At 46.7% G+C, this 21,001-nt stretch overlaps 1 protein-coding gene across 2 annotated transcripts in view; it reads left to right on the forward strand.

The window, feature by feature from the left end:
- Positions 1 to 21,001, forward strand: part of PARP10 (poly(ADP-ribose) polymerase family member 10) — a 227,371-nt gene that overhangs the window by 87,596 nt on the left and 118,774 nt on the right. The gene's annotated exons all lie outside the window — the stretch shown is intronic.

The raw sequence follows: 21,001 nt of genomic DNA on the forward strand, positions 1-21,001 counted from the left end.
TAATGTCCCCTATGCTGATTCCATCCTAAGCGCCACTTCAGAAATGTTCTCCCAACATGTGAAATAGTCAAATGCATACAAATTGGGGTGTTCAGAATGGAGCACTGTAGAAAGACATGGCGGAGTGGGATAGACGGATACCATGTCAAAGGTTCCTGAGCCTGCCACTGTGCAGAATACCTTGTGCATGTATAGCATTTGTGTGTTTTGGAAACCCTGATTGGCATTCAAGTGGTTGTGGTCTGACATTGAATCACTTGAGCCACAAAGCGTGGAGAGAACAGACAAATATTAACATTAGTAGAACATGTAGAATGTGCTGCATTGCCATCTTACGGGGAGGGTTTGTGAGTCCATTTCTTGTGGTTATGATGCAGTCCACAACTAGTTGACAGTACCCTATGTGGGTAGTGTGTTTACAGCATGCCTGATTTGCAGATTCACAAGCTGTGTACGCTTGGGTCATCCACTGTTAGCTCTGAAACAGTTATTTGTTAGAAAGCACGTATTTCCCTTTATGCTGACAGTTCAGTAAGGCACAGATTCCACCCACCCTAGATTGTTTTTCTGCCATTATGTCTGGCAGTACCATCTGTGTCTGAGATTAATTACTTTCAACAATTGTTTTTCGACACTGAGAAGCGTAAAACACAATTCAGACTTAATCACAGAAGAGATGAACAAATGCTTCCATTCCTCACTGCGGCAGCAGCGCGGGCGTAACACAGGTCCCTGTGACGCAGGTGCATGCCAACCCTTCAGGAGCCCATCTGCCCACAGGGGCCCCATTCTACCCTAAGCCAATCAATATCTTTGAGATATATGACACAGGGGCCCTTCTTCACATTCTGCAGGGGGGCCCTATCATTTTACATTATGGCACTGGACAGCGATACCTTTAATATGGCATTGATCGGACTATAATCGTATGATAATACCTGCAAAGGGGTCAGTTTTTACCCCAAATAAGAATTGTCTGTTGTCTTCCAGTCTTGTTAGGTCCGTAGTCTTCGCTTGCCCAGGATCACGTTGGTTTGAACTGTGAGACAGAGCAGCTTTTTTTTTTTTTGGGGTATAAGATTAAGGCAGGATCTGCGAGGGCAGATTACATCACGTAGGTACCTTATAATTCTAAGGAGTCACTCGAGGAACCTTTGAGAAGTGATTGAAAGACATCGCCCAAGCATGGATGGTGCTGAACATCTTTGTGCGATGACGATTGGAGACAGATTTGTACAGGACAGTTTCATAGGCTTCGTATGTAAGTACGAAATCGCAAGGGATGCGAACAGTGCACCTTACTGTCTGCTTCTTACTACACTGTTACAGAAAGCAATATTGTTGCTACCAGCCTCACGGCAACGTCAGATTTTGAAACCATCTGCAATTAACCCACATGCAAAAAACAATAGCCACCGTCAGTAGTGAAAGTAAGCAAATTGGTGCAGTTACCACAGGAGTCAGAAACCACTAGTTCAGGTTGGGGGAAATGCAAGGCTTGTATTTCTTCCTTGTAGAAGCTCACAGTAAAAAAATTCTCAAGTCTGTACAAGGGAAAACATTCTGAAAGGCAGGATTTGCTCAGCTGTCGTTGCAGCAGCTACTGCTAGTAAGCAAATCTGTACAAAGCTCTTCTGCCCAGGTTTAGACGAGCAACACCTGTTAAATTGCGGGTGGGAGCATCTCTTTGGGATGTAAAGTGGATGAGATGCTTGAAGAGACAACAGAACCTATGGGGAGTTCACAACAGCAGCAAATCTTCTTTCACCCAACTTGCAGAAGGAGACTAGTTAGTGGCCGGTTTCCACCGTAATAGATTTGCCACAATTTTCCACAACACATACCGCAGCAGCAACATCCAAGACAAAAGTTTTTATGGCAACACACGATCTCAAGCCAGCTGCCCTAACAGGTTAGTCCCCCTCTAGCTGTCTCGGTAGAATGCTTTGGATAGGTTGTCTGACATTTGTAGTCACTGTCCCCTACTGCAACTTATTTCATCTGTTGTCCGTAAAATGTGTCAAGAGCTAATGAAACTAGTTCACAGACTGGGTCCAGGCATGTCATGGACATGTTGGTCCAGTCTTATTTATGAAAAACTACCATTGCAATTTCCTCTTCCAGAAAACAAATACATGGTTGTACTCCATGTTCACACAGTTTAATGATTTGACACCTGGAATCATGAAGTTAGGCTGCCCTTGCTTGCCGTAGCAGTATATGGATATCCTCAGTGACCTGGCACCCAACTCTAAGGCTATAGTATGCAGCCACGTTTAGTGGTTTGCCAATTGCTGCAGTGCTTGAAGCATTGATTCCCCCTTCATGCCTCAGTTAATGACATTCAGTATATTTACTGCTTCAGCAATCAAAATTGCCATGTTTAGTGGCAGGAATTCACTTGTCAGCAGTGACTGTGCATTTACAAAATCATGAACATATTTCTTATAAATTATTTAAGTGGTAACAGCTTTCATTTAATCGTTTATATCGACCTTACTGTAATGCCCTTGACTCATTAACTGGTTTCAAATTATGTAATCCTAAGCAAATATATTAATTCACTGAGCCACCATTTTCTTCATTATCACATGTAGCACCTTTATATATGTTAGTGCAGCATGTCTGCTGTACAAAAAACGATTGTTTAATAGACTAAATGTTTGCTCCATATATAATAGAAATCTAGCCGTATATAGGATACACATGACCCCTGACTTGCAACCGAGTCTTATTATTTGCCATACATTTTTCAAAATCCAGGCGAGGATGTAGATAAATATATAAGCATGTTAAGGAGACTGGTTGAGGAATGCCAATTTGTGTGTTTTTCTGATTAGTTAGTAAGAGACCAATTTTTGTCATTTTAATGACGAAATGATTACACAGAATTTATTATCAATGGGTAACTCTTCATTAGAAGTTACCATTAAAACAGCTAAAAGTATTGAGACCTTACAGTTGTCAACTAAAGAGCTAGAAGGTAAAAGTGCTGAACCAATTGCTCTCATTAAGACAAGTGGGACTAAAAGTGTTAACGATAACAAACAGGTTGACAAACAAATACATTTTTCCCCCAGCAAAATGTGTTTCAGTTGCAGAAATCACACACGTTAAAGGTGCTAACCAATGGCTGGCTAAAAACATGACTTCTAGATTATGCAACTAACTGGAATGTTTTGTGAAGGTATGTCAATTATCTAAGACTAAACAACAGTCATCAGTTAGATGTAATATTGTATTGTAATAGTATTTGTATAGCGCTTACTACCCCTGACGAGGCGTATATAGATGATTGCGCTCAAGATGATGAAGATGTAAACATAGGAAAAGAGCTGAGAGACATTGTTTTGGTTAAGAGCGATGAAATAAGAACTTGTGATCCAGATCTGTGCATAAATCCTTATGTTGAGAATGTGGTGGGTGACAAAAATGTAGAAAGTTTTAGTAGACTCGAACACTCTTCACCGTGGTAACTCAAGAGTAATATGACAGTGTATTGCCAACCAGACCGTTGTAACCACCTGATCGCAAAGCTGTGTCATATGAAGGAAGGAACATTTATTTGTATGGGTATATTGAAGACATACTAGAAACTAAAGGCTGGAGAATAGCTAGAAAGATTTATGTAGCCTCCAAGGGGTTGAACATCTTAAGGTGCGTCCACCAAGGGCTTTTTAGAATGAATCCCGCGCCAGGTGCAAAGGAACAGGTGTTGGCGACCAGAGTCAGTGAGGATTTGGAAAAAGCTGTGAACAAATTCCCACCTGCATTTTCCAGGGAACTGGGAAAAATCAAAGATTACAAACACAAAATAAGTATAAAATGAGGAATGTTCCTTTCAGCATTCATCATGATCTTGAGAAAGAGACTCCTTGTGCAAGTGTGGTATAATTGCACCCATTGATTCAGCATTGTGGTTGTCGCCATTATTTGTGGCTCATAAGCAGAATGGTGAATTAAGAGTTTGTGTAGATCTGGGTTGAAAGAAGCAAGATATTTCTCAAAATTAGATCTGGCTTCAGCGTATCATAAAATTGAGTTGAAACTAGAGTCAATCAATCAATCACAGGATTTATAAAGCGCACTAATCACCCGTTAGTGTCTCAAGGCGCTGAGGGGGGAAGCTTCTGGTCGTAAAACCATGTCTTGAGGTGTTTCCTGAAAGTTAAGAGGTCTTGGGTCTGGCAAAGGTGGAGCGGTAGGGAGTTCCAGGTCTTGGCAGCCAGGAGGGAGAAGGATCTTCTTCCGGCTGTGGTGCAGTGGATGCGGGGAACGGAGGTGAGGACGAGGCTGGCGGAGCGTAGGTTGCGGGTGGGGGTGTGGAAGGTGAGTCTGTCGTTGAGGTAGGCTGGGCCTGTGTTGTGGAGGGACTTGTGTTAGTTGGTGAGGAGTTTGAAGGTGATCCTCTTTGGTATTGGTAGCCAGTGTAGGTCTCTGAGGTGGGGGGTGATGTGGTTGCGGCGTGGGATGTCAAGAATGAGGCGGGCGGATGCGTTCTGGATTCTTTGCAGCTTTGTTTGGAGTTTGGTGGTTGTTCCTGCATATAGGGCATTTCCGTAGTCCAATCAGCTGCTGACCAGGGCGTGGGTGACAGTTTTCCTGGTTTCGACGGAAATCCATTTGAAGATTTTGCGGAGCATCGGGAGGGTGTTGTAGCAAGAAGAGGAGATGGCGTTGACCTGCTGAGTCATGCTGAGTGTGGAATGCAAGATAAATCCCAGGTTACGTGCGTGGGTGCTGGGAGATGGTGCGGATCCTAGGGAGGTGGCCCACCAGGAGTCGTTCCATGCTGAGGGGTTGGCGCCAAAGATGAGGATCTCTGTCTTGTCTGTGTTTAATTTGAGGCGGCCTGATTTCATCCAGATGGCGTGAAGTCCGTTGTGGAGGTTGTTCTTTGTAGCTGTAGGGTCTTTCATGAGGGAGAGGATTAGCTAAGTGTCGTCTGCGTGGGAAACTATTTTGATGTGGTGTGTTTGTGCGATGTTGGCGAGTGGGGCCATGTAAACGTTGAAGAGCGTGGGTGTAGGAAGTTGGCTCTGTATGTACTATTTCAAAGTAAGAAATAGCATGCACAGAGTCCCTTGGTTCCCCTTAGAGGTATGATAGTGGCAAAAAGAGATAATTCTAATGCTCTATTTTGTGGTAGTGTGGTCGAGCAGTAGGCTTACCAGAGGGTAGTGTTAAAGCATTTGTTGTACACACACAGGCAATAAATGAGGAACACACACTCAAAGACAATTCCAGGCCAATAGGTTTTTGTATAGAAAAATATATTTTCTTAGTTTATTTTAAGAACCACAGGTTCACGATTTTCAAGTAATGCTTTACATGAAAGGTACTTCACTTAGGAACTTTAGGAACTTTGAATTAGCAAAATAGCATATACAGTTTTCACACAGGACATATAGCTATTTTAAAACTAGACAGTGCAATTTTCAACAGTTCCTGGGGGAGGTAAGCGTTTGTTAGTTTTGCAGGTAAATAAACCACCTACGGGATTCAAAGTTGGGTCCAAGGTAGCCCACCGTTGGGGGTTCAGAGCAACCCCAAAGTTACCACACCAGCAGCTCAGGGCCGGTCAGGTGCAGAGGTCAAAGTGGTGCCCAAAACACATAGGCTTCAATGGAGAAGGGGGTGCCCCGGTTCCAGTCAGCCAGCAGGTAAGTACCCGCGTCTTCGGAGGGCAGACCAGGGGGGTTTGGTAGGGAACCGGGGGGGGGGGGGGACAAGTCAGCACAAAAAGTACACCCTCAGTGGCACGGGGGCGGCCGGGTGCAGTTTGCAAACAGGTGTCGGGTTTGCAATGGAATCCAATGGGAGACCAAGGGGTCTCTTCAGCGATACAGGCAAGGGGGGGGCTCCTCGGGGTAGCCACCACCTGGGCAAGGGAGAGGGCCACCTGGGGGTCGCTCCTGCATGGAGGTCGGATCCTGGGGGCTGCGGGTGCAGGCGTCGGGTCTTTGAAGCAGGCAGTCGCGGTCAGGGGGAGCCTCGGGATTCCCTCTGCAGGTGTCGCTGTGGGAGCTCAGGGGGGTCAACTCTGGCTACTCACGGTCTCGTAGTCGCCGGGGAGTCCTCCCTGTGGTGTTTGTTCTCCATAAGTCGAGCCGGGGGCGTCGGGTGCAGAGTGCAAAGTCTCACGCTTCCGGCGGGAAACGTGTGTTGTTTCAAAGTTGCTTCTTTGTTGCAAAGTTGCAGTCTTTGTGGAACAGAGCCGCTGTCCTCAGGAGTTCTTGGTCCTTCTAAATGCAAGGTAATCCTCTGAGGCTTCAGAGGTCGCTGGACCCTGTGGAACGCGTCGCTGGAGCAGTGTCTTTAGAAGTGGGGAGACAGGCCGGTAGAGCTGGGGCCAAAGCAGTTAGTGTCTCTGTCTTCTCTGCAGGGTTTTTCAGCTCAGCAGTCCTCCTTCGTCTTAGGTTGCAGAAATCTAGTGTTCGATGGCATCTGTCGCTGTAGATACGCATGTTCTGCAATAGCTCGCCATCTGGTGTTGGGCCGGAGTGTTACAAGTTGTTTTTCTTCGAAGAAGTCTTTCGAGTCACGGGACCGAGTGACTCCTCCTTTTGTCTCCATTGCGCATGGGCGTCGACTCCATCTTCGATTGTTTTTTTTCCGCCATCGGGTTCGGACGTGTTCCTGTCGCTCCGAGTTTCGGAACGGAAAAAATAGTTAATTTCGGAAGATTTTCGTCGGTATTGTTGCGTTCGGGATCGGCGTACTTAGATTCAACACCGCATCGAAGATCGAAGAGCTCCGGTGCCCTTCGGGGTAGTTTTTCGATCCTCCGTCGGGGCCTTGTCGGCCCGACCGCGTGCTGAGGAACGCCGATGGAACGGACCCCGTTCCGTTTCTGCCCCAAATGCCACAATAAATACCCCTACACAGACCAACACTTGGTCTGCAACCCGTGCCTGTCACCTGAGCACAGCGAAGACACCTGCGAGGCCTGTCGTGCGTTCCGGTCCCGAAAAACACTCCGAGACCGTCGAGCCAGAAGACTTCAAATGGCGTCCGCACCGACAGCCCGACGGGAGTTCGAGGAACAGGAGGAGGAAGGTACCTTCTCGATCCAAGACTCAGACTCCGAAGGATTCGACGATACACAAACCGTGAGTAAGACGTCGAAAAACACACAGAGAAACATTTACAAGGCCCAGGGGACGCCACTGCCACCAGGCCATGGCTCGACCCATAAATTCGGTGACCGACCGTCGGCACCGAAAAAGGCCAAAACAGTGCCGAGATCGTCCGACTCCGGTCGAGACACCGGCACGCAGCCTTCTCGGGACCGAGAAAGTGCTGGAGACAAGCCTCGACACCGAGATACCGGTGTGGACACGGCTCGACGCCGTGACAGCGGCACCGAAACAGATCGACGCCGAGAGGTTTCGGCCCCGAAAAGGAAAAAAGTCACCTCGGAGCCGAAAAAACACGCAGACAAAGTTTCGACGCCGAAACAAACTGCAAGCGACCCAGCTTCAGGCTCTTATACAGAAGAGCACTCGCTAACCTCCCAAATGCAAAAGCATAGGTTTGAGGAAGAGCTACAAGCAACTGATGTGGACCATACGCAAAAGCGTATCTTCATTCAGCAGGGGACAGGAAAAATAAGCACCCTTCCCCCCATTAGGAGAAAGAGAAGGTTGGAGTTCCAGACGGAACAAGCACCACAACCAAAAGTGGTTAAAAGAATTACACCACCACCCTCTCCTCCGCCCGTGATTAACGTTTCACCAGCACAAACTCCATCTCACTCCCCAGCTCACACCACCATGAGCCAGGGTGACCAAGATCAGGACGCATGGGACCTATACGACGCCCCAGTGTCAGATAACAGCCCGGAGGCCTACCCTACAAAGCCATCTCCACCAGAAGACAGCACCGCGTACTCTCAGGTGGTGGCTAGAGCAGCACAATTTCATAACGTAAGCCTCCACTCAGAACAGGTCGAGGATGATTTCTTGTTCAACACACTCTCCTCCACCCACAGCTCCTACCAAAGCCTGCCTATGCTCCCTGGTATGCTCCGGCACGCAAAAGACATATTTAGGGAGCCGGTCAAAAGTAGGGCAATCACACCACGGGTGGAAAAGAAGTATAAGCCGCCTCCTACGGACCCGGTTTTCATCACTACACAGCTGCCACCAGACTCTGTTGTTGTAGGAGCAGCTAGGAAAAGGGCCAACTCTCACACATCTGGAGATGCACCACCCCCAGATAAAGAAAGCCGCAAGTTCGATGCAGCTGGTAAAAGAGTCGCAGCACAAGCTGCAAACCAGTGGCGCATCGCGAACTCCCAGGCACTACTTGCGCGCTATGACAGAGCCCACTGGGACGAGATGCAACATCTCATTGAACATCTGCCCAAGGACTTCCAAAATAGGGCGAAACAAGTGGTTGAGGAGGGACCGACCATCTCCAACAACCAGATACGTTCCTCCATGGACGCTGCAGATACAGCTGCACGGACAATTAATACATCTGTAACTATCAGACGGCATGCATGGCTCCGAACGTCTGGATTTAAACCAGAGATTCAACAAGCAGTTCTCAATATGCCTTTTAATGAAAAAGAACTGTTCGGTCCAGAAGTGGACACAGCGATTGAGAAACTCAAAAAAGATACGGACACTGCCAAAGCCATGGGCGCACTCTACTCCCCGCAGAGCAGAGGGAATTACAGCACATTCCGTAAAACGCCCTTTCGAGGGGGGTTTCGGGGTCAAAGCACACAAGCCAGCACCTCACAAGCAACACCGTCCACTTACCAGGGACAGTATAGAGGAGGTTTTCGGGGACAATATAGAGGAGGGCAATTCCCTAGAAATAGAGGGAGATTTCAAAGCCCCAAAACCCCTACTACTAAACAATGACTCACATGTCACTCACCCCCTCCACACAACACCAGTGGGGGGAAGAATAGGTCATTATTACAAAGCATGGGAGGAAATCACTACAGACACTTGGGTTCTAGCAATTATCCAACATGGTTATTGCATAGAATTTCTACAATTCCCTCCAAACATACCACCAAAAGCACAAAATTTAACAACACACCATTCCAATCTCCTGGAGATAGAAGTGCAGGCACTATTGGAAAAGAATGCAATCGAATTAGTGCCAAACACACAAATAAACACAGGAGTTTACTCACTGTACTTTCTGATACCAAAGAAGGACAAAACGCTGAGACCAATCCTAGACCTCAGAGTAGTGAACACTTTCATCAAATCAGACCACTTCCACATGGTCACACTACAAGAAGTATTGCCATTGCTAAAACTACACGACTACATGGCAACTTTAGACCTCAAGGATGCTTATTTCCATATACCAATACACCCATCTCACAGGAAATACCTAAGGTTCGTATTCAAAGGAATACATTACCAATTCAAGGTACTGCCTTTCGGATTAACAACCGCACCAAGAGTCTTTACCAAATGTCTAGCGGTAGTCGCTGCACACATAAGAAGGCAGCAAATACATGTGTTCCCATATTTGGACGACTGGCTAATCAAGGCCCATTCGTTCATACAGTGCTCAAATCACACAAATCAGATCATACAAACCCTCTTCAAACTCGGGTTCACCGTCAATTTCACAAAATCCAAAATTCTGCCACGCAAGGTACAACAATACCTGGGAGCCATAATAGACACATCAAAGGGAGTAGCCACTCCAAGTCCACAAAGAATTCAAAATTTCAACACCATCATACAACGCATGTATCCAACACAAAAGATACAGGCAAAGATGGTATTACAACTCCTAGGCATGATGTCATCATGCATAGCCATTGTCCCAAACGCAAGACTGCACATGAGGCCCTTACAACAATGCCTAGCATCACAGTGGTCTCAAGCACAGGGTCACCTTCTAGATCTGGTGTTAATAGACCGCCAAACTTACCTCTCGCTTCTATGGTGGAACAACATAAATTTAAACAAGGGGCGGCCTTTCCAAGACCCAGTGCCACAATACGTAATAACAACAGATGCTTCCATGACAGGGTGGGGAGCACACCTCAATCAACACAGCATACAAGGACAATGGAACGTACATCAAACAAAACTGCATATCAATCACCTAGAACTGCTAGCAGTTTTTCAAGCACTAAAAGCTTTCCAACCAATAATAGTTCACAAATACATTCTCGTCAAAACAGACAACATGACAACAATGTATTATCTAAACAAGCAGGGAGGGACGCACTCCACGCAGTTAAGCCTGCTAGCACAAAAAATTTGGCATTGGGCAATTCACAACCAAATTCGCCTAATTGCACAGTTTATACCAGGGATACAAAATCAACTCGCAGACAATCTCTCTCGAGATCACCAACAGGTCCACGAATGGGAAATTCACCCCCAAATTCTGAACACTTATTTCAAACTCTGGGGAACACCTCAGATAGACTTGTTTGCGACAAGGGAGAACGCAAAATGCCAAAACTTCGCATCCAGGTACCCACACAAACAATCCCAAGGCAATGCCCTATGGATGAACTGGTCAGGGATATTTGCTTACGCTTTTCCTCCTCTCCCTCTCCTTCCTTACCTGGTAAACAAACTCAGTCAAAGCAAACTCAAACTCATATTGATAGCACCAACTTGGGCAAGGCAACCCTGGTACACAACGCTGCTAGACCTATCAGTGGTACCCTGCATCAAATTGCCCAACAGGCCAGATCTGTTGACACAGCACAACCAAAAGATCAGACACCCAGATCCAGCATCGCTGAATCTAGCAATCTGGCTCCTGAAATCCTAGAATTCGGGCACTTACAACTTACCCAAGAATGTATGGAAGTCATAAAACAAGCAAGAAGGCCATCCACCAGGCACTGCTATGCAAGTAAATGGAAGAGGTTTGTTTGCTACTGCCATATTAATCAAATACAACCATTACACACAACTCCAGAACATGTAGTGGGTTACTTGCTTCACTTACAAAAATCTAACCTGGCTTTCTCTTCCATTAAAATACACCTTGCAGCAATATCTGCATACCTGCAAACTACCTATTCAACTTCCCTATATAAAATACCAGTCATTAAAGCATTCATGGAGGGCCTTAGGAGAATTATACCACCAAGAACACCACCTGTTCCTTCATGGAACCTAAATGTTGTCCTAACTAGACTTATGGGTCCACCTTTTGAACCCATGCACTCCTGCGACATACAGTTCCTAACCTGGAAGGTGGCATTTCTCATCGCCATTACTTCCCTGAGAAGAGTAAGCGAGATTCAGGCGTTTACTATACAGGAACCTTTTATACAACTACACAAAAATAAAGTCGTCCTAAGGACCAATCCTAAATTTTTGCCAAAGGTTATTTCTCCGTTCCATCTAAATCAAACAGTGGAACTTCCAGTGTTCTTTCCACAGCCAGATACCGTAGCTGAAAGGGCACTACATACATTAGATGTCAAAAGAGCATTAATGTATTACATTGACAGAACAAAAAACATCAGAAAGACTAAACAACTCTTTATTGCATTTCAAAAACCTCACGCAGGAAACCCAATTTCAAAACAAGGTATAGCCAGATGGATAGTTAAATGCATCCAAATCTGCTACCTTAAAGCTAAACGACAGCTGCCCATTACACCAAGGGCACACTCAACCAGAAAGAAAGGTGCTACCATGGCCTTTCTAGGAAACATCCCAATGCAAGAAATATGTAAGGCAGCCACATGGTCTACGCCTCACACATTCACCAAGCACTACTGTGTAGACGTGTTATCCGCACAACAAGCCACAGTAGGTCAAGCTGTATTAAGGACATTATTTCAGACTACTTCCACTCCTACAGGCTGATCCACCGCTTTTGGGGAAATAACTGCTTACTAGTCTATTGCAGAACATGCGTATCTACAGCGACAGATGCCATCGAACTGAAAATGTCACTTACCCAGTGTACATCTGTTCGTGGCATCAGTCGCAGTAGATTCGCATGTGCCCACCCGCCTCCCCGGGAGCCTGTAGCAGTTTGGAAGTTACCTTCAATTATTTATATATGTATCATCTCAACCTTAAATAGGTGCATACTTAGTCACTCCATTGCATGGGCACTATTACTACAATTCAACTCCTACCTCACCCTCTGCGGGGGAAAAACAATCGAAGATGGAGTCGACGCCCATGCGCAATGGAGACAAAAGGAGGAGTCACTCGGTCCCGTGACTCGAAAGACTTCTTCGAAGAAAAACAACTTGTAACACTCCGGCCCAACACCAGATGGCGAGCTATTGCAGAACATGCGAATCTACTGCGACTGATGCCACGAACAGATGTACACTGGGTAAGTGACATTTTCATTCCTAGGTTCTGGGGAGCCCCTAAATACTGAATTTAGGAGTGTGTTTAGGTCTGGGAGGGCAGTAGCCAATGGCTACTGTCCTTGAGGGTGGCTACACCCTCCTCGTGCCTCCTCCCTGAGGGGAGGGGGGCACATCCCTATTCCTATTGGGGGAATCCTCCAAAATCAAGATGGAGGATTTCTAAAGGCAGGGGTCACCTCAGCTCAGGACACCTTAGGGGCTGTCCTGACTGGTGGGTGACTCCTCCTTGTTTTTCTCATTATCTCTCCTGGACTTGCAGCCAAAAGGGGGGGATGTGTCCAGGGGCGGGCATCTCCACTAGCTGGAGTGCCCTGGGGCATTGTAACACGAAGCCTGAGCCTTTGAGGCTCACTGCTAGGTGTTCCAGTTCCTGCAGGGGGGAGGTGTGAAGCACCTCCACCCAGAGCAGGCTTTTGTTTCTGTCCTCTGAGAGCACAAAGGCCCTCACCACATGGGGTCAGAAACTCGTCTCTCAGCAGCAGGCTGGCACAGACCAGTCAGTCCTGCACTGAACAATTGGGTAAAATACAGGGGGCATCTCTAAGATGCCCTCTGTGTGCATTTTTTAATAAATCCAACCCTGGCATCAGTGTGGGTTTATTATTCTGAGAAGTTTGATACCAAACTTCCCAGTATTTAGTGTAGCCATTATGGTGCTGTGGAGTTCGTGTATGACAGACTCCCATACCATATTCTCTTATGGCTACCCTGCACTTACAATGTCTAAGCTTTTGCTTAGACACTGTAGGGGCATAGTGCTCATGCACCTATGCCCTCACCTGTGGTATAGTGCACCCTGCCTTAGGGCTGTAAGGCCTGCTAGAGGGGTGACTTACCTATGCCATAGGCAGTGTGAGGTTGGCATGGCACCCTGAGGGGAGTGCCATGTCGACTTAGTCATTTTATCCCCACCAGCACACACAAGTTGGCAAGCAGTGTGTCTGTGCTGAGTGAGGGGTCCCTAGAGTGGCATAAGACATGCTGTAGCCCTTAGAGACCTTCCCTGGCATCAGGGCCCTTGGTACCAGGGGTACCAGTTACAAGGGACTTACCTGGATGCCAGGGTTGTGCCAATTGTGGAGAAAATGGTACATTTTAGGTGAAAGAACACTGGTGCTGGGGCCTGGTTAGCAGGGTCCCAGCACACTTCTTGGTCAAGTCAGCATCCATATCGGGCAAAAAGTGGGGGGGTAATTGCAACAGGGAGCCATTTCCTTATAGTGGGGCTGAGTGACGATCCTTTGGGGACGCCACAGATGATTCTCAAGGCTTCTGATAGGAACGGTGGAAGGCGGATTCTCTGGGTTCCGCCTGAAAGAAGTGATGAGATCCAGTCGAGTGCTTTATCGTGGATTCTGGCGTTATGGAGGCATGTGCGGAGTGAGTGATGACATACTGTGTTGAAGGCTGTGGAGAGGTCCAGGATGATGAGTGCTGCTGTTTGTCCTTCTTCGAGCATGGTCCTGATGTCGTCTGTGGCTGTGTCGTCTGTGGCAGCAATGAGTGCGGTCTCTGTGCTGTGGTGTTTGTGGAATCCGGATTGGGAGGTGTTGAGTGCCTTGCTGTCGTCCTGGAACCGTGATAATTGGCTGCTCATGATTTTTTCGATGACTTTGGCTGGGAAGGGGGGAGGGAGATTGGTCTGTAGTTCTTTTGGTCGTCTGGGTCTGCCTTGGGTTTCTTCAGCAGGGCGTTGACTTCTGCGTGCTTCCAACTTTCTGGGAAGGTGGCTGACTCGAAGGAATTGTTGATGGTGTTGCAGAGGTGGGGAGCGATGATGATATTTGCTTAATTCAAGATATGGTGTGGGCAGGGGTCCGATGGTGATCCGGAGTGGATGGAGGCCATGGTGTTGGCAGTGTCTTCTTTGTTGACGGGGGTCCAGGTGTGGAGGAGGTGGGTGTTGCTTGGGGTGTTGGGTTCGTGGGTGTTTGTTGCCAGCTGGTGGGTCGGGGGGTTGAAGCTGTTGTGGATTTCTTCTATCTTTCGACGGAAGTGGGTTGTGAGTGAGTTGCAGAACTCCTGTGATGGCGGGGGTTTGTTGGAGCAGGTCTTGGGAGTGGAGAGCTCTTTGACGATGCCGAAGAGTTCTTTACTGTTGTGAGCATTGGTGTCAATGCGTTTTTTGAAGTGGGTCCTTTTGGTGGTGTCGATCAGTTGGTGATGTTTGCATATGGCATCCTTGAACGCCATGTGGTTGGAGTTATTAGGTTCACGGTGCCAGGTTTTTCCCATTCTGCGGCATAGCCGTTTTGGATTCCTGTAGGTCTGGGGTGAACCAGCTGGCCTTGATTCTGTGGAGGGTGTTTGTTTTTGTTTTTTTTGAGCGGTGCAAGGATGATGGCGCAGTCTTCTATCCTGCAATGCAGGTTGGTGGCGTCTGTGTTGGGGTCCGGGGTCCCGGGGGGCGGGTCCCGGGCGAGAGTGGAAATCAGTTGATCCGTTTATATTTTGCTCCAGTTGCATCGGGGTGGTGGGTGACTGGTTTTTGGTAGGAGAAGTGGATGCAGCGGTGGTCTGTCCAGCTGAGTTTGGTGGTGTGGCTGATGAAGACGTTGTTGCTGGCTGAGAAGACTGGATCGAGTGTGTGTGGCCTGCGGAGTGGGTGGGTGAAGTTATGAGTTGTTTGAGGCCGAGGTTGGCAAGGCTGTCCAGCAGGTTGGTGGTGGTGTTTTCTAGGTGAAAGTTCAGGTCGTCAAGGAGGATGTATTCTGTGGAGTCGAGGGCGTTGGTACTGATGATGTTGGCGATGGCTTTACAGAATTGAGAGCGGGTGCCTGGGGGTCTGTAGATCAGAGTTCCTTCGAGGGTGGTGGTGGTGTTGGTGTTGATGTGGATTCTGAAGTGGAGGTGCTCGGCGAGATTGAGGGTGTCATGGGTGCTGCTCGAGACTTTGATGGTGCTTTTGTGGACTATGGCGATTCCTCCTCCTGGTCTGTTGGTGCGGTCTCTTCTGGTGATTTTGTAGCCTTCAGGGATGGCTATGGCTATGTCGGGTTCTGAGGCCGAGTGTGTCCAAGTTTCGGTTAGGAAGGCTATGTCCGGTGAGGTTGAGGTCAGTAGGTCCCAGAGTTCAATTCAATTCAATATTCGGTGATTGAAAAAGAACTCCTTGCTTGCTGGTGGGCGGTCATGAATTTTCAGAATTTTGTGTGGGGAAGGAGATTTGTGATTCCCACTGACTAAAAGCTGTCGGTGTGTATTTTGAGTGGTAAGAATGTCAGATGATTTACCTTGTGCATTGCTAGATTGCCAACAAAACTGTTACAATTTGATTTTGTTCCAGAGTTTATTCCTAGCGATAAGTACAGATATGCGTATTAAGGGTTGTGGAATGCTTATAGCCTGACGTCCAGGGCATATTGTTTGGGGTCAAGGACAACAAGCTTGAATGTTTATTTTGTCCTTTGGCCAAGTAGGCACGACCTCCTGCAGCACAAACCCTTTGGATGCCAGTTTAAAGTACCTTTTTATGGATCAGGGCACTGTCTGCAGTTACGGTAATGTTTGTGTATGCAAGTTAACCCCTTCGCTACCAGGCCTTTTCCCCCTCCTGTGCCAGGCCTTTTTTTGCCTATTTGGGGCAGTTCGGGCAGTTCGCGCTTAGGCCCTCATAACTTTTTGTCCACATAAGCTAACCAAGCCAAATTTGCGTCCTTTTTTTCCAACATCCATGGGATTCTAGAGGTACCCAGACTTTGTGGGTTCCCCTGAAGGAGGCCAAGAAATTAGCCAAAATACAGTGAAAATTTCGTTTTTTTCAAAAAAATTGGAAAAAGTGGCTGCAGAAGAAGGCTTGTGGTTTTTCCCCTGAAAATGGCATCAACAAGGGGTTTGCGGTGCTAAACTCAGCAGCTTCCCAGCTTTCAGGAACAGGCAGACTTGAATCAGAAAACCCAAGTTTTCAACACAATTTTGGCATTTTACTGGGGCATACCCCATTTTTGCAATTTTTTTGTGCTTTCAGCCTCCTTCCAGTCAGTGACAGAAATGGGCATGAAACCAATGCTGGATCCTAGAAACCTAAACATTTCTGAAAAGTAGACAAAATTCTGAATTCAGCAAGGGGTCATTTGTGTAGATCCTACAAGGGTTTCCTACAGAAAATAACTGAAAAAGAAAAATATTGAAATTGAGGTGAAAAAAAATAAATTTTTCTCTACGTTTTACTCTGTAACTTTTCCCTGCAATGTCAGATTATCGAAAGCAATATACCGTTACGTCTGCTGGACTCCTCTGGTTGCGGGGATATATAGGGCTTGTAGGTTCATCAAGAACCCGAGGAACCCAGAGCCAATAAATGAGCTGCACCCTGCAGTGCGTTTTCATTCTATACCGGGTATACAGCAATTCATTTGCTGAAATATAGAGAGTAAAAAATTGCTACCAAGAAAACCTTTGTATTTCCAAAAAGGGCAGAAGATAAGGTGTTGAGGAGCAGTGGTTATTTGCACATCTCTGAATTCCGGGGTGACCATACTAGTATGTGAATTACAGTGCATTTCTCAAATAGATGTCTTTTTTACACACTCTCCTATATTTGGAAGGAAAAAATATAGAGAAAGACAAGGGGCAATAACACTTGTTTTGCTAATCTATGTTCCCCCAAGTCTCCCGATAAAAATGATACCTCACTTGTGTGGGTAGGCCTAGCGCCCGCGACAGGAAACGCCCCAAAGCGCAACGTGGACACATCCCATATTTTTGAAAGAAAACAGGTGATTTTTGCGAAGTGCCTACCTGTAGATTTTGGCCTCTAGCTCAGCCGGCACCTAGGGAAACCTACCAAACCTGTGCATTTCTAAAAACTAGAGACCTAGGGGAATCCAAGATGGGGTGACTTGTGGGGCTCGGACCAGGTTCTGTTACCCAGAATCCTTTGCAAACCTCAAAATTTGGCTAAAAAATCACCCTTTCCTCTTATTTCGGTGACAGAAAGTTCTGGAATCTGAGAGGAGCCACAAATTTCCTTCCACCCAGCGTTCCCCCAAGTCTCCCGATAAAAATGGTACCTCACTTGTGTGGGTGGGCCAGGTGCCTGCAACAGAATAAGGCCCAAAACTTGAAGAGATAGAAGGGATAGCACAGCGAGTTTATAAGGGCATATTCTTTTATACATCTTTAGACGGACTCTGCTTTGGGGACCCACATAAGTGAGGTGTCATTTTACTTGGGAGACTGAGGGGAAACCGGGGAGTAGGAATTTTGTGCTGGAGCGGTGATTCTACTAAGAAAAGTCAGGAAAATATGCTTTTTTATGCAAATTTTGAGGTTTACAGAGGAGTCTGGGTAAGAAAATGTTGGGGGAGCCACGCAAGCCACACCTCCCTGGACTCCTTGGGGTGTCTAGTTTTAAAAAATGTCTGGGTTTTGTAGGTTTCCCTAGATGAAGGCCGCAACCAGGACCAAAAACATAGGTGGGCCCACCCCCACCCCCCCAAACACAGGTATTTTTGTAATATATCATTTTGATGTGTGCACATACGTCCGTGATGTGCCAAACACTAAAATTGTGAAAAGAAACACACTTAGGTTATTTGAAGAAGACCCCTCACCCACCAACCAAGTTGGTGGCATTCTTCATCATCGGGGTCCCACCCGAGGCACCTAGCGTGTCACAGGTGTGCTGCAACGCCTGATTACAGCAGAGCAGGTTTTGTCATTTTTACCACACATACTGGTTGGATTTGGCACGAGGGTGAGTGATGGTTCAGTGGATCAAATTTTATTAACAAGAGATTTCACAAAAATGAAATGTACTGCTAATAACTGAAAGGCAAAAAACTGAACTAATGACTCACAGCTCGTGAGCTGTAACGCCGCGACAAGGCACCAACCGCTTTACAGTCCATTCACACACCTTTCATACATGACACACACAAGACCATTCACACCGCCAGCCACAGGCCCAGCACATTACAACTCTCACATCGACAGACCGCGCCACTCAAGGGCCCATCACTTACATACGCCCACATGCCTGATACAAGAATCACACCAGCTGATGGGAGTGTGGACTGCCGTTTGGCTGGCACCGCCAGCCACGCGCCACCCCACGCACACCGCCAGCCACGCGCCACCCCACGCACACCGCCAGCCACGCGCCACCCCACGCACACCGCCAGCCACGCGCCACCCCACGCACACCGCCAGCCAAGCGCCACCCCACGCACACCGCCATCACTTTTTTTTTTATAAACAACAAAGAATCCACTAATTATAAAATAAGCACAAAACTACAAACACAAAAGCTCTAACTAAATACATGACCGAGATGGCAACCGTGAAACATATGAAAATATAAAACAGACAGCTTACGCTCACGGTATTTCCCAGAATTTATTTTTGGTATGGTAACTTCTATAACAGCCGGGCACACACAGCGCAGGCTTTGAAGGGTATTCGGGGCAGTACATCCGGCTCTCCCTCCGGATTAATCTCCGGGCACATACTCTACATTTCTTTGTGGGCAAGTCTTTTTTGGGAGTGGGAGGAATGTGATCTGGAAAGTGCCGATCTTTCAATCTAGCAGCATCCTCCACCACTTCTACTCTAGGAACTCTTGCCGGTTCCACCACAATAAGGCTTTCTATCACCGACTCCTGAAATTTAACAAATGTCATCCTTGACTCGGGTGAACAATCCTTGTATACAATAAAGGCATTAAAAGTTGCCAAATGAAATAAATGTAGGGCCAACTTTTTATACCACACATAAGACTACGAAGAGCAGTGTAAGGTTCCAACCTCTGATCTACTCTATCAACACCACCCATGTGCCTATTGTAGTCCAAAATGCACGCAGGTTTGCGCACTTCCGCAACCGGACCCCAAACAGCCACAGGGGAAGTACTCTCCTCATGGATTGTCGATAGCATGTACACATCCCTCCTGTCTGAAAATTTCAGAGCTAGCAGCTCATTATTCCGCAAGGCACTGCACTGCCCCCTCTCAAGTTTTTTACAGACAAGCTCCCTTGGATAGCCTTTCCGGTTAGAACGGATTGTGCCACAAGCAACAGTGTCCACCCTAAACAACTCCTTGAACAACTGCACTCCAGTGTAGAAATTATCTACGTACAAATGGTGACCTTTGTTAAACAGCCGTCTAGCAAGTTCCCACACAATTTTTTCACTAACTCCAAAAGTGGCCGGACAACCAGGAGGGTCAATACTGGAATCCCTACCAGTGTAGACCCGGAAATTATACACACATCCTGTACTGCTTTCAGACAGCAGATACAATTTAATCCCATACCGTGCCCTCTTACTAGGAATGTACTGCTTAAAAACTAAACGCCCCTTGAAAAGGACCAAAGACTCGTCCACACTTATCTCTTTGCCTGGAACATAGACCTCTGAAAACCGATCCACAAAATGATCAAGGACAGGCCTAATCTTAAAAAGACGGTCACAATCAGGGTGATCTCGTGGCAAGGCTAAAGCATTGTCTACAAAATGCAGCATACGAAGAAGAAGCAAATACCGATTACGTGTCATAGTTGCAGGAAATATAGCAGTTGCCATCAAGGGACTAGTAGACCAATAAGAAGCCAGTGACTGCTTCCTGATCAACCCCATCAAAAAAGACAAACCTAAAAACCTTTTCATCTCTTCCAGATATGTGGGAACCCACTGAGTAGCTCTAGACTGAGGCTTAAGTCTGGCAGCGTTGTCCCGCAAATATTGCTCTGCATACACATTTGTCTGCTCCACAATCTCTTCCAAAAATACATCGTTCATAAACAAGTGAAAGAAATGGACAGGCAGAAAGTTTTCCGTATTAACTCTACACCCTGGGAGACCAGTAAATGCAGGTAACTGTGGCTGCTCCATGTTTGGGGCAATCCAGGTGTCCGGTCTTCTAATGGAAACCCTTCAGCCCCAGGCTGCTGTACTCTTGGCACATCAATGTCCTCCTCTAACACAGGCCCTTCATCTGCACTGAGAGTAGCTTCCTCATCAGAAGAATACTCTTGGACAGAAAACTCACTTCCAGAATCTCCTGCTTCCTCCTCTGCCTCAGATGCAGAGTCAGTGTCGTAATCATGGTCTGAAGACGACTCAAAGAGCATACGAACAACCTGCTGAGCGGTCACTTTGCGGCTAGCCATGATCCTAACAACAAATGGATTGCCAACAACAACTAGCACTAAAATAAGTAATAAACAAAGTGTAGCTTTATCAGAAAGAGTTATGTACTACAAAAAACTATACCACTCACTTGCCTGAAAAAGCTACTCACCAAGCAACTACTCTGCACAGACACAGCAATCACCAATGATATCCCACTAAATAGAAAAAAAAGAAAAAAAAAAGCAAATTAGACATATGACAACACAAACATCACTGTGCTCAAATCTAAGGACAATGTCAAACACACAATACTGCATTTAGTACACCACCTACAAACATGTCATTCATGCATGTCAACAATTCTCCTTTGGAGTAAATTGCTTTCACTTACCTAAAACATGCAACTATGCAAACCGCAGGACAACTACTGCCAAAACCGCAAAGATCCACAGCAAAGGAAGCAAAAGCGTTGAACTAGAAGAAAAAGAAGAAATAAATTGTTAGAATTACAAATACTTTGCCAGTTGACAAACACCCCACCACCAAGGACTTAGAAGTTGTCCCTGGTACCTAAG

This window comes from Pleurodeles waltl, chromosome 2_2, assembly GCF_031143425.1.
Source record: "Pleurodeles waltl isolate 20211129_DDA chromosome 2_2, aPleWal1.hap1.20221129, whole genome shotgun sequence".
NCBI classification, from domain to species: Eukaryota; Metazoa; Chordata; class Amphibia; order Caudata; family Salamandridae; genus Pleurodeles; species Pleurodeles waltl.